Genomic DNA, 15021 nt, shown 5'->3' on the forward strand with positions numbered 1-15021 from the left:
TAAATTTTAAATTATTTTATCTAAATACATTAAATATATTATAATAAATCTATACCTACATAAATTATGTAATCTTAATTAATCAGATTAGATTTGGATTAAAATTTTACCTACAAAATGTTACTTTTATTTCAGGTAAAAAAAAACTTACCGGTGAAATTTACATTATTTTTTTCAGGTAAAAAAAAATATATTGGAGGAATTTACTTGAAAAAAGGTCTAAAAAGGTAGCAATCAGTGGAATTTACATGCGCCCATATGAATGATGATATAACAATTAACAAAAGTATGCTACAGTATTATAATTCATTGTTATAGAAATAACTGATGGGAATTTTTTTTTTTAGATATTTTCAAATTTTTATTTTTCTGCCATAGCCTACCAAATCGATGGGTAAAGTTTATTTAAACAAAAATTTATTTTAACAAAAATTTTATTTTTGATATGACTTGCGGATTATGGTGGAAACAAAATTAATATTTAATTGATAAATATTAATGCAATTTAATGTGGACGGATTATAATCGTATATTGTATTAAAATATAAATATTGGCAACAGGATGAGAGAGATGTGTAGAAATAGAAATATTAATAAAAAAAGTCTTCTAAAGCGTTGTATCGCGATTTAAATTTCTAATGGTATTAAGTACAAAAGAAATGGTTATATCTCTCTGATTTATTAAAAAAGGTTTTGTCGTTTAATGTAATTTAGTTGTTTATTTTTTATTAAATTAATGCTTTGTGTTGGACTACATCCAAATTATATGAATTTGAAAGATTTAAATTTTTTAAAAAATTTAAGGAAAAAGAAGGAGTTAAGATTTTTCCTTTTATTAAGTATTATTTCAAGTGATAAATATTAAAATTGTTATCAATATATTTTATGTAGAAAATTGATGATAGTCATTTGTTATAAAGACAACTAACAACAAAGTCGTTCTACATATTCTATAAATTCCAGAGAAATCCGTAGTTTTAATTTAAATAGTTTCTTCTTTTATTATGTGGTTTTGTTTGCGAATCGAAAGAATTGTCGGCAGATAATAATACAGTTAAAAAATAATGAAATAGTTTCATAAAAATTAAATAACAAGTATTATTTTTTCGTATACATTGTGTTCCTGGATGATTCGACAAATGAAATAACTTTCGTTCCGTTTATTTTTAATTTTTTTTTTTTAAAGAAATACTTAATTTTTGTGCTACAACAAAATTGCATTAAAAGATTTTTTTTTTGATACTTAGAATTCAAATTTGTAAAATTGGAATTTTATTCTACAGTTTGAAAAAAAAATCCAAAATAGCCATTTTGTAAATCGGATTTTTAGGAAAAGTATGATTTTAAAATAACGAAGTTTAACTATTGATTTATCATGAATTTTTAAAGTTTTTTAAAATGTGAATATAATAACTAATATTACTATAGTTATTGTACTTTCTATTAAGATAAAATTTGTGATTGCGATTAATTTAAATAATTATTATTGTACTTACATAAATTTATGTAATTTAATGAAAATTTCATAATCATATGTTCCTTGCTATTTATAAGTATGACAGTCCACTAGTTATAGACTAATTGTCGATGATTTTCAACAAATTTCAACAAATATATTTTATTTTTTTTTTTTCAATCAATTATTAAAAAGACATTCAAATTTGATTTCGAGTATGATATAATGTAAACATTATTTACCAAGTTCGATGAACATTTTTTTTCATATTGCACTGTACCCTATTTAAATGTCACAAACATAAATTGCATAAGTAGATTTTCTCTACAACTCTGCGATTTCACCCAAGAATAAATTATGAGTGAATCAATAAACGTTGAATGTAATAAAATTGTGATCAAAGTGATTTAAGTGATATTATAAATACTAAGTAAAAACTACACCCCTAGAAACTTAATTTATTTCGCTTATGAATTAGCAAATTTTAATTTTTGAGGTTATTTGGTTATATTGATTATTGATACATTACGTATCTATTTTAATTAATTGGGCTTTTAATGATAAATATCAAGTTATAATTAATTACAGTAAGATATAGCTATAAATTATAGCAAAAATCTTGGAATAAATTAAATTTCTATCAGCCATTATACAATAATATTGGTTATTTTTATTTTATTTTATTTTATTAGAATACACGGGCTAAGCCCTTTTATACATAGAAAAACAGGTAATATGGTTTACAAAGCGAGAGAAAAAGAAACAAAAAACAAAAAAAAAAAAAAAAATAATACTAATAAATATACATAGGTATGCAATTAAAGATATAGATACATGAAGGTGTTAAAATGAACAGTAGTTATTAAGTAGCAATGGGATAATACAGTTTATGGGCATTTCAAAAATAATATATATGACAGAACTAACTAAAAGAGAAAGTGGGGAACTAACTAAAAGAGAAAGTGGGGTCCAAATTGGCATTATGCATCATACGCCTCATAGGCTCATTTAGTAAGTAGTTGGTGGAACAAAAAGGGACATGAAATGTAGTAATGGAGCGGGTGGAGCGTTGAGATACTTTAAAATTAATTAAGGATAGTAAAGTCGGGGAATCAACACTACCATCTAACAGTCCATTCAAGAACTTGCTATCCATAATGCGCCTGCGCTCTGCCAGTGAGGCTAGATTAAGTTGAATAGCAACTGGGGAATAATCATGCGGTGGACATTTGATGTCTAAAAGGAAGCTGGTAAATCGCAAGAACCTACGCTGTACCCTTTCCACCTGGCAAGCGTTGTCGGCCGTGTGGGGATTCCAAATAATGGCACCATATTCAATAATTGGCCGGACTAACGAACAGTATAAAACTTTCAATGAAGAAGTTAGGTTAAGGTCCTTTGACAATCTCATTATTACACCCAACATTCTTAGAGCTTTGCAACAAGCCATTTCAATGTGAAGGCCCGGGTCAAGGTTACTGGAGAGTTTGAACCCAAGATCCATCGTAAATTCATCACAGCGAGAAATTATTGAATCATGAATATGGTAGGAGAACGTTAACGGAGAGCGGGTTCTAGTAAACGTCATGACTTTACATTTACCTAGATTCAGTGACAAACCTAATTTAATAAAAAGAGCAACAAATCTATCTAAATCACTTTGTAGTTTAAGACTGTCTTCAATGCAGTTTATTAGCATAAAGAGCTTGATGTCGTCCGCGAAACATAACACTTGACAATGATTTAGTGTTTTACTAAGGCTGTTGATAAAGATAGAGAAAAGCAAAGGGGACAGGTGTCCACCTTGGGGAACACCAGAGGGGGTAAAGAACACATTAGATTTAACGTTAGGTAGTTTAACCCATTGATATCTGTTACCTAGGTAGGATTTAAGCCAAGACAAAAGCGGCTCACCAGTGCCATAATCTTTTAGAATTTTCACTAAGACGTCATGGTTAACGGTATCGAAGGCCTTATTAAAATCTGTGTAAATAACGTCAACCTGTGAATGATGTTGGAAAGCCTTGAAAACATAATTATAAAAAATTAGACTGTTAGTGGTAGTAGAACGACCAGGACGAAAACCATGTTGCTCTTCCATAATAATATTATTGAAAGATCTAAGAATATCCTTTTGGACCAATGACTCAAACATTTTGGCAATATGCGATAAAATTGAGATGGGCCTGTAGTTGGAGACATCAGTTGGGCATCCGGATTTCAGAATTGGCGTAATTGATCCCAATTTAAGAATGTGTGGGAAGATGCCTTCATCAAGTGATCGTCTAAGAAGGATCCAAAGGGGGTAAGATATAATGGATTTTAGCTTGAAAAGAAATATACCAGGTATGCCATCTGGACCGACAGATTTGTTACAATGTAGTTCAGATAATTTTTGGAAGACATCATCTACGCTTAAAGAGACGTTGTTTGGCAGATCAAAAGAATAAATGTCCGGACTTTCAAAGTCACATGGAATCACCTTGGAAGAATAAACTGAGGAAAAATATGAAGAAAACATCTCAGCAGACTCGTGATCGTTACAAGAGGATGTGCCATTAAGAGAAACAACTTTAGGGATATCTTTGTGATCGGATCTACTGTTGTTTATGAATTGCCAGAATTTTTTTGGATTACTTGTTAATGAGCTATCTGCATGTTTGGAATAGTCGCGAAAACATTTTTTTGAAAGGTATTTGAATTTAGCACGGAGAAAGGAGAATTCTTTGTAGTCATGGCTGCTGAGAGATGACTTGAAACTTGCGTGGGCCTTTTTCTTTAACGCAACAACTTGTTTTAATTCATGGGAATACCAAGGTGGATATGTCGATTTGCGGAATGTACACTTTGGGACAAAATCAAGTATAGATTTGTGTAGAGCGTCGTAAAAAGTGTTGAACGCTGAATCAATATCAAGAGGATGAAAGGTAGAATACCAGTACAAAAGATCCCAAGAATGAACTAATTTTTAAATAATCTGCTTTGTTAATTAAATAATTATTATTATTAAATAATAATAAATAAATAATTATATGATAGTTACACAATAATATTGTTAATTTTTTCATACAATTTGAATTAATGATAAAAAATTAACGGATTTACCTTTATTAGATTTTCAAACACCAACATTTTTTTTTAAAAATCCAGTTTATAAAATGGTAATTTTGGTTTTTTTTTTTTAACTGCAGAATACATTTTCAAATTTGAATTTTAAAAATCAAAAAAATATTTAACTCAATTTTGTTATAGCGCAGGACTTAAGTATTTATGTAATGAAAAAAAAAAAAAAAAAATTAAAATTAATAAATAAAACAAAAGTTATTGTATTTGTCGGATTATTCTGGGACACCTGTATAATCTTAAAAAAAAAAAAAAATCATTAATATGTATTGGTTTCGAGAAACACGATACCTTGAATATGTTTTAGAATTCTATTATATGACACATTACAACTTTATGAAACTATAATATATTATATAAGTAAAACCTGAGACATTTAAATTGACAGCTTTGCATACGATGCATTTTGATAGAATCAAAACTTTAAATTTGGATTGGATTATGTAGCTATTATATTTTGCAGGTTCACTAAATATGAGTTTGTGTGTGTGTGTGTGCATCTTCCGACTTCCGTGTACTTTTAAACTACATTTATTAAGTAATGTTTATTATCGATTTTCATCGAACAGGAACACATAACGCGATTAAATTTAATAATTTTCGTATACTTGAAATCAAACGCGAAAGTCTAGGTTACTCGGAAAATTTCATACGATACATATCGTCAACTTAATGAGCACTCTTGTCGTGTGCAATAATGAGTACGTAATACATCGGTATCTTATTGGTGATACATATAATCATAAGGTTATTACGTTCGTGAACGTTCAGATGAATCAATGATAATAATATTAATAATCAATTAGCCACCGGATAAAAAAAAAAAAAAAAAACAGCAATATAATAATACTTTAAACGAATAAATTATATTTTTAACAATCACGGTTTTCGACCGTCGGTGAAGTTTATTCTGTGATTGTTCACCTCGAACGTATACGCATACGAGAAGCGGTTTGTGTCGGTGCTTTCGTATCTTATCCGTGTGTGCCCGAATGTTGTGTTTGCGCACGTATTACACCTGTCCAGTGTACACTGCAGTATTACGCGCACGTAAATACCATTCGATTCGTATTCGAAACGTCGTCGTCGGTGCAATCGTCGACGATTATTTCGACTCCAGTCACCGGCGAGCACGTAATTCGTACGTAATATTATATATTATTCGTATGTGTTGTTGTTAAGGTGCGCGTACATGCACGTGTATTGGCGTCAACGGATTTCGGTGTTTTAAATTTTGTACTCCTCTATCTGTTTCTATCCGTCTCTTTCTCTCTCTCTCTCTCTCTCTATTTGTCTTTCGTTTTATCGCGTTCAGATTTTTATATTAGTACACGTATACGAAGAATCACGCGTTGCAAATCACAGCACTTAAGCCGTCGAAATCCGGTGTTGACGGATGCGAGCGCGCGAAATCGTTAATGCGGCGCCTGTTAATTATACCATTATGCGTGAAACGTTCTAAGGACACAGTTTGTCGCACGTCGATTTTTATTATTTTCACTCGTGCGAAACAGATGCCTTTAAGACATTCCACACAGCGTTACTCGGGATACCGTCGACAGAAAATCTACAAATATCGTTATACGATACCGAAACGGAATACCAACTGTAAAAAATCGATTGTAGATTGAAGGTACGGACATCTCGAGATGACTATAAATCGCGTCAAAAAGGCCGGCACTTAGATAAATCGGTATATTTGTCGTGGGGCCACGTATCTTCCTCTCGGTATTCAACGGCAAATCAATGTTTTCGGTGATTTTTACTTTTTTTTTTTTGGTACTTATAACGTACAATCAAGAACCAACCGACCAAATATCATATTATACTGCGAACGATTAATTTACGATAGTAAATTTATATCCTCTGGAACTTGAACTGTAATGTGGGATTTTAAGTTGATGAAACTTATTTCAAATAAAACTTTTCCGAGAATGTATTTTTCGAAATAATATTGTTCAAAACATTTGATTATAAACACTTTTTTTGACCTGATGTGGAATGAATATTTTTTGAACGGCATAAATCATTTCATTCCTCTTAGTCTAATCAAATGTCACTAAAACAGTGCATTCTTTTAAATTAAATTAATTTTGATTAACTGTCATTTATTTATTTTATTTTACGTTAAGAATAACTTAGATGTTAAACATTTTCAATTTATTATCATGTTTTATGTATGATATTATGCATGAATAGCTCAAAAAAGTATTATGATGTACAATTAAATAAATATAATAATAATAGTTATACTTAATACAGAGTATTAAGAGCCAAATGAAGAAGAATAAGAATAATAGTTCTAATTAACTTAACAATTATAAAATTGTATTAAAGGTGTTCGACGTACCTTATTTATTAATCGTTCAAATATTTATTTTTGTAACTTTTGCTAAAAATATTCGTTTACCGCAGATACACCTTAAGTCAGCGGTTTTCAAACTGTGCTCTGTGAAACCCTAGGGCTCTGCGGAAGAAGTCTAGGGACTCCGTGGGCATATATTAATTATCTAAATTTAAATATTATTATATTTCTTAGTTATTGAGGAAAAACACTGGTATGATTACTTGAATTGCGCAACGAGATATACGTTTTAGTGACACAAATTGTATTTACAAGTAAGACTTCTGATAAAATTTGGTTATTATGACTTCATAACTTGGCTGGTATTTTCACAAAATTAAATGAAGTAAATTTATCAATACAACGTAAAATGACCAGTTTTCACAGTAAATGACAAAATCTGAACTTTAAAAAAAAAAAAGAAATTTTGAATTGTGTGTTTTTCTCAATATGAAATATTAATAATTATTGTTGTTTTGAATATAAATATAAATTCCTGATTTTCGGGGCTCCGTAAATTTTTTTGAAAATATAAGGGCTCCGCGGACAAAAAAGTTTGAGAACCACTGCCTTAAGTATTACAAAGGTTTGAATCTATGAAAGAGGTGGAAACAGAGCTTCTCTTTTATGATATTAAACATTTAAAGTAATCTCAATAATAATTTTCGAAATGCTTGCGAAATGTTTTTTAACTAGTTTTTAACCTGTATTAGTTAAAACTATAACGTATTGATTCCATTGTATACGATCAATTCATATTGTTTTTTTTGTTTTTATGTTCATTGTTTTGTTTTATGACAATGACGAGAAATAAACCATCTGCGTGGCATTTAAGTTGTGGTATTGGGAATCATTTTTGTTCGCCGAAAAATCTATTTCGTTTTCTTTTAACGCCTATAATCATATTCGATATCAAGTTTTCTTGTTACAGTCAAAATAAAGGAAACTGTCAATGTTTACACAAGTGTGAGCCGTAACAATTGTCAAAGAAAAATTCTGATTTCGTATCGATGTCAACGTGTTGTGTTTATTATTTTAAACCCGGGAACCCCAATCAATAGATGCTCGTCTGTCGTCTGTAGTCTTCGATATTATTTTAGTGAATGTCGAGAATATAATATTTTCATAACTCGTGAGTGTGGTCGATAAAAACTTTTTACAATAACATGTATTTTTTCCCCAATGCATATTTGCAATAAGCCATATTTTAATACGTGTTGAATGTTCAAGTACATATATAGCACGTTTTCTATGATTTATATACGTATACACTGCGGCATAAATTCCAATGGAAATCTTTTATTCATCACGATAAGTTTTGTATAGTTATTTGGGTTTTGCATATTGATTATTATTGATGTAACATATACTATATATTTTAATAAAGTACGCGGAAATTTTTTATAATTTGAACATTTCAATCATCAATCAACGTAGGAAAATTACGTATGAAACTATATTTCAAAGCTTTTTTTTTTTTTTTTGGTACTGGTTTTTTAGTAACTCGATATTAATTATATTAAACAGCATTATTCAGAGAATCGTATTATAAATGCGATAGAATTCTACACATTTCATGATTATTGATTATATTTTTTAATTGCATTAAGTTCGCATAATAATATACTAAGCTAACAATTTAAGTATTAAAAATATATATACAATGCAATTTCATCATGCAATTTCCGTATCGATCAATGGGATTCAAACGTTTGTATTGATGAGCTGAACATTTTATAGAACATTAGTGATTGATTTTAGTTTTAAAACATCAGTTTACATTTACTTTTAGTATAATTATTTTGAACACTTTATTGATTATTTTCAATGTAACCGATCATTGTTCATTTTATTTTGTAATAATAATTTTCTAAAATTTTATTTTTGCTAATTAAACAATAGGATGCATTTGATTTTTTTAATTTTTCGTGTCAAATGATTCGCATTTGTTACAAAAGCCGTCAGCGAACAAAGTTACGCGCGATTTAGCGTGTACCGTTTACTTTTCAGCACGTAAACTCGCTGGCTCGCTGGTGGTCATAACCATACGCTGGGCAAAAAATTATAATTATTATTACTCTTAAATGTCTAAAATAATATTATATTAATTATGCGTTTGAGTGTCAGGTATTTTCTTTTCATTTTTAAACGACGAAGTGGAATGGTAAAAATATAAGTGATTTTTTTAAAAATTTACGAGTAATATCCGTTACTTTGGAATGCAAAACATGTGTCTTGATTGTAATCAAGTTTTCATTTGTTCTAACTCCGGACGCAACAAATGAGAAATAATAACAACACCTGCATGAACTACAGCCTCCAAAATCTTGCAACCGCACTAGCGATTTTGCTAGCCATGTTGATTACACAAAACGATTTTATTTGCCGGAATGTACAAAAGCCTGCAAGTTGCGACAAATTAGCTTGGCTCTCAATTAGCAATGCGAGTAGGTCTATTACCCAATTGAATTTAGTGACAGCGAGTAAAATCGCTATCGACTAACGAGTAAATCCTCCCAATGTAATAGAGACTAAACGCGCAGCCGTTAATCGATGCGATATGAATTATCAACCATTGGTTGATTTTTTAACCTAAGCCTATATAGAGTTCCAAAAATTAGTGGGTACCTATTAAATTTTATCATAAGTAGTAACTGATTACAACTTTGATGGTCATAATTCATTATTTGTGATTGTAAACCATCGAGTCCAATCATTATAATGTGTTACTGATTATTTTTTAACATATTGTAATGATACCAGTGTTCAGAATGTCCACTTAAAAATCGAACTCGTTTACGTTCATGTTAATTTTATTTTTAAAGTGAACCCGTTTATGTTAAAATTCCATGAAAAAATGAACACGTTCAATTGGCCGTTAATTTAAATTTGTTTTATTTTATATTCAAAAATCGCCAATGAAAGACGGTCTTTTCAAAAATTGAATAATACGTAGAACATGTAAAAAAAAAAAAAGAGTTAAATATGATTTCCTAACAAAATGTTTAAACCACAGCTATTAAAAGTTAATTCAGAGATAAAAGAGTTCAAAAGAAATAATATACTTAATTATAGTTACTTGTGATTACATGAAATCTGGCATGTTCATTGTATTAAATTAATAGAATAGAACAATCTCGAAATCACTCTTAAATACATTTAATTATGGTTTTTATTACTATTTATTAATTAATTTTGCTTTGAGTTTAATCGAAGTATGAGAAATAATTTATTTATGTATATACAAACCATGTATTTATGTATTGGTTAAAATGATTGTATGAATTTTATCAGAAACTAATTCCAAAGAACATAATTTAAATTTTCATTTAAAATCGTGTTTTAAAAATAATCATCGACTCGACTTAATACTTATTCGATAATTTTCTACTTTTTAAAAATGTTTTGATTTCTAAAGAATTTCAAATTAACTTTGATTCTAGAATCTAGAAGTTAAAAATTTAAAAAAGAGCACTATTTTATACTTAGTAGAAATGAATATTAATATTAAGTTCATAATATATTGTTATCATTTGTATACCAAAAAAAGTATAATTTTTATTTTACGCCTTTGGAGATTTAATGCAGCCGTTAAAGTCATAATATTTGTAGAGTGACTTATGTAAATAAATGGATATATAAAAACGACATTTATTTTCTTAGTGAATTCTGAAATGTTTAGGACTTAAGACGTAAAAATGTTTTTCGAATGTCAGCAAAACTTAAAATAACTTTTTTATGAGCGTTTAAAATTATATTTTATTTACATATATCGGAATCGCTAAAATATAGTATAAATAAAGTATAATTTTTGTTCATTCCTATATATTTATAATCTATAGATAATAACTAAAAAATGTTTGATTTGTTTTTAAATTAATTTCGTGTTTTTAAATATGCATTATAGTATACGTATTATAATTTTATTTCTTGTTAATACGAGTTTGTTAGTTGAAGATATTGTGTACGTTGTCATTACTTTTTTTCTAATGAACGTTAAAGTACAAAATACATTAATACGATTTTATCCTATAAATTTGAGTTTTTTTTTTTAATAAATGTTCAATTTTAACTATAGAAATAATGTATGTATGCATCTCGATTTTTAGTATCATTATAAATGAGTATAATGATTTAATCATATGAATTCTATAAATCGAAGTCAATGTGTTGGTTATAACTTGAATATTTTAATTTATAAATTTATATTCTTAAGTTGTATTGCTTTAATCGTAGTTAATTGATTTGTTTTAACAATTATTGTCAATATTGTAATTTTAACAAATTTTAACTATTTAAATTGATATCATATAAAAACTATAATTGTAATAAAATTAACTATAATTCTCATAATGTACCTAAATGATTTATAGTTATTTTTATAATCGAATACTTATTATAAATGGTTTAGTTCTTCAACCACGTATTAAAAACTGAATATATTTTGTCTATTGATTGAAATACCAATTTTATCGAATTAAATAACATTTTGTTGTTAATATCAATTAGTAACTTACCAGTTCATTTATTTTGATTGTTTTTTTCTTTGTACTGAAATAATTGGATTACTATCAATCTTAAAAATATTAATGGTTTTATAATTTAAAGCTTTTCCGTTTATTAATACAACCTGGATTCAAGGGATCGATACGAAGTTACTTGTTATAAATGTTGTTCGAAACGTTTAAGTAGAAAGAAATTAAAATCAATCGATTTGAACGGTCACAACTATTTTGTATTAGTGTTGGTTGGAGTTTGAGACCGTCCGTTATCGTCACGGTTTAAAATCATACGTGACATATACATTTGCGTTCATCGGGCGATTCGCGGTAATTCCAATGGAAAATGTGATGTGTTTAATGTACGCCGTGTACCACAACGACAACACGCAAAATGTGTCGTTTAACATTTCGTGCGTCCGTGCGGTATGATCGTTTGTAATAATTGGAAGGAATCCAATTGGAATGCTCGCCGTCGAAGACAATAATTCAATGCGCCGACGACGACGTGAGTGAGAGGGACTGCATCCGTGGGATTTTTGGAGGGGGGGGGATTGTGGGAGACATACGGTACGTCCGTTTGACTACTACAACAGACCCGTCCGGATGTGTACCTATTATATACGTATGCACGCGTAGGCGTTGTTTAGAGTAAAATATTGGCGGCAGCCAGGTTATGTTTTACACTCCGAAGCGGATTGAGAGTGATCGGGGGTGGTGGAACGTGAACGGATTCTCATGTGTGTAAATCACGTCTTTTTTTGTAAATAAATAACATCGAAACGGTACGATTATACATTTATTTCCTAACACCCGCCGAATGGAGATCAATTTTACCAACTCCATTTCGTTTAAACTTAAACATGACACCGAAAAATAGTACAGTTCTATAGTCATGGCCGTATCTATATTTTTTTTTGGAAGGGGAAGGTCTAAGATGTTTGATAAATTTAAAAAATGTAACAACAACAAGATTTATTAATTTTTTTAACATCTAGACAAATGTATATCTTAATCGTCTGCGCAATTAAAATAAGTCAAGTAAAATAAAATGTGGAAAATAAATCATGAATTGAAATTGATTTCCTCCATCGGTACTTTGTTAACAATAATTATTACAACAGAAAATTAGTTTACCAAAAACACACGTCTGTACTCTTCACAATAATATTCTTCACCAACCGCAACGTTAGTCACAACTAGGAAACCGTACCTTTAGACACGATTTTTAATCTCACCGATACCAATGTTACCGATAAAACGCATAGATCTTCCCGATTGCGATCGATCGGGACTGTATCATTCTGTAACCGACAAAACGCATATTATGATCCAAGCGTAAATGATTTGTAAAATATTGAAGAAATTTCAGTGGGGTGGTCCCATAGATTCCCAGATTCGGCTTTGTCTATAGTGGTCAATTAAAAATGATTAACCAAGAAATTAAATGTATACAAATACATTTTATTATTATCGAAACGCAGTTTATCACAAAGATTGGATATTATTCAACATTTATGTGTCACGTGCATTTTGAATGCTTGATCATTTTAGTACAGTATATAATATTGTACCACATGAACAGATGTAAGAGACATTCCTATAGATAATGGCCGTTTTAATAAAAACGGAATAGCAATTTTATTAGTATTCCGCAATAGTTACCCATCAGTGGTGCATGTTTTATAACTTACAGTACATTATTATACTTAAATCTAGCAATATTAGATCGATTGTAAATACCGTTTTTGATTTCAAAATAATTTTTAATCACGCGCAAACGTACACGTATATATTACTTGTATGTTCATTTAGTATGTTTAATATTTATGGCGTCTAATTAATGACGGCGGAATGGTGTAAATAATAGAGCTAAACATCCATAGGCATAAAAATAGTAAAATATTGAAAAGGTCTGAACGTGGGTGTAAAAAAAGGATATTTAAGGATATGTCTACATCGGTAAACATTTAAATAGTATCCATTTATACTATAAGAACAAATTGAATTGAATTAAATTAAATCGAATACGAAACACAATTTGATTTATCGAATGCAAAGTAGGTACATATATTTTCATGTTCCAAGCAGTATAAACCTTAGTAACTCCATAGTTGAACACTCTAATATATAATTATAATAAATCATTATAATACACGAACTGTACTTGCATTGTAAGTCAGTTGTAAGTCTTGCGACAATGACTGGCTGTATCACATGTTGTTCGATTTGAATTGTATTGAACTCTTACCGTTGTTCTGTATTACGGAAGTACATTTTGAATACATGTAACTTGGCTTAGTCAAAATTAAAAAAAAAAACAAACATTGTTGGAGCATTGCATTACGATCGGAGTTACATTTTTTTTTAAATATTACCAGTATTGTATTATTGTTAAAATTACTCCTTTGCGTATTACGTTGGTATTTTAAACGGTTTTCACGTTATTGACAGAATGATATTATTTTACGTTCTTCGATATCCGTTTATTAGACGTACCGAAAAAATATGGCCGACAAAGTGTTAATAACATTACGTTGGCCACTGCAAACGAAAGTGTTTTTTCGACGACATTACGGACGGACCATGATAATTTATAATGAAATTAGATGGAAAAAAAAAAATAACAATTATAATCGTGGTCGTCGCCACGTCTTGCGAACAACGAAATTTTGACCATTTGAAGGATGCGCGTGTGCGTGCCGGTGCCGGACGACGGGCAAGACGGAATACGTGAAGCCATGCCAAATCCGAATCTAATTTTAAAGCGATTCGTACAGCCGCCGCCGTGTACGTGGAAGAAGGTTGCCGACCGCCGGGGCCATGGCAATCAGGCCAGGTACGAGTGGCGGCCGCTGTTACGAAAAATACGGGATGGGAGTGGGGGGGGGGGAAACAAAATATACGTACCGACGTGTATAAATAAATGAACTGCGAAAAAAAAAAAATAAAAAAATCTCGAGAGAATAAAAAAACTAAATATCTATGTCATCCCGTCCTAACGCGGAACACGACGTTAAAACGCTTTCGAATGCGTTACGCGCGTTATTATGCCGCGCAGAAAGAGGCGGCTTATTATTATACTTGTGTTATTGTTATTATGCCCCCGCGTTGTCGGCTTACTGTTACTGGTTCCAGCGTTGCACGCGCGGATGACGTACGGTTCTGTTTTCGTCGTTTTTCGGTCTTTCAAAAGCGTTTCCCGTGTTATTCTCGCACCGCGTTCTTTTTTTTTTCCCATCCTCGTCCCGTCGGAAATCACGCTTTGGTACACTACAACTCAGGTGTCGGCAATTATTTTTCAATGGCGGTCTAGATAATTAAAAAAAAAAAAAAATTGGAGTGTCAGAAAAAACTTAAACGTCATTCTATCAATAATGTATTTATTTATGTATTGAAAACACATAACAAGACAAATTATTTAATATTAATTATTTATAAATACATTTATTTAGTATACATTCATAGCAATAATAATAACAAAATTGTTTATTGAAGTTTAATGAGAAAAATGACATTTCTTTTCTTGAGCTAATTTTTTAAAATCTGGTACTCTTGGAGAAAAAATGACGCGTAAAGTGTTTTAAAATTGAATTAAT

General features: G+C 30.0%; 1 protein-coding gene across 2 annotated transcripts in view; it reads left to right on the forward strand.

Annotated features, from left to right (window-relative positions):
- The window catches only part of LOC112685784 ((11Z)-hexadec-11-enoyl-CoA conjugase-like), a 37423-nt gene that overhangs the window by 11586 nt on the left and 10816 nt on the right, over nucleotides 1–15021 (forward strand). The window contains exon 2 of one of the 2 annotated variants that reach the window (XM_025557768.1): nucleotides 179–286. The exons of the other annotated variant lie outside the window; for it this stretch is intronic. The gene's annotated coding sequence lies outside the window, so the exon portion shown is untranslated. The remainder of the gene's footprint in view (nucleotides 1–178; nucleotides 287–15021) is intronic. 2 annotated transcript variants of the gene reach the window in all.

The sequence above is a fragment of the Sipha flava genome, unplaced genomic scaffold (assembly GCF_003268045.1).
Source record: "Sipha flava isolate LNK unplaced genomic scaffold, YSA_version1 292_pilon_pilon, whole genome shotgun sequence".
NCBI classification, from domain to species: domain Eukaryota; kingdom Metazoa; phylum Arthropoda; class Insecta; order Hemiptera; family Aphididae; genus Sipha; species Sipha flava.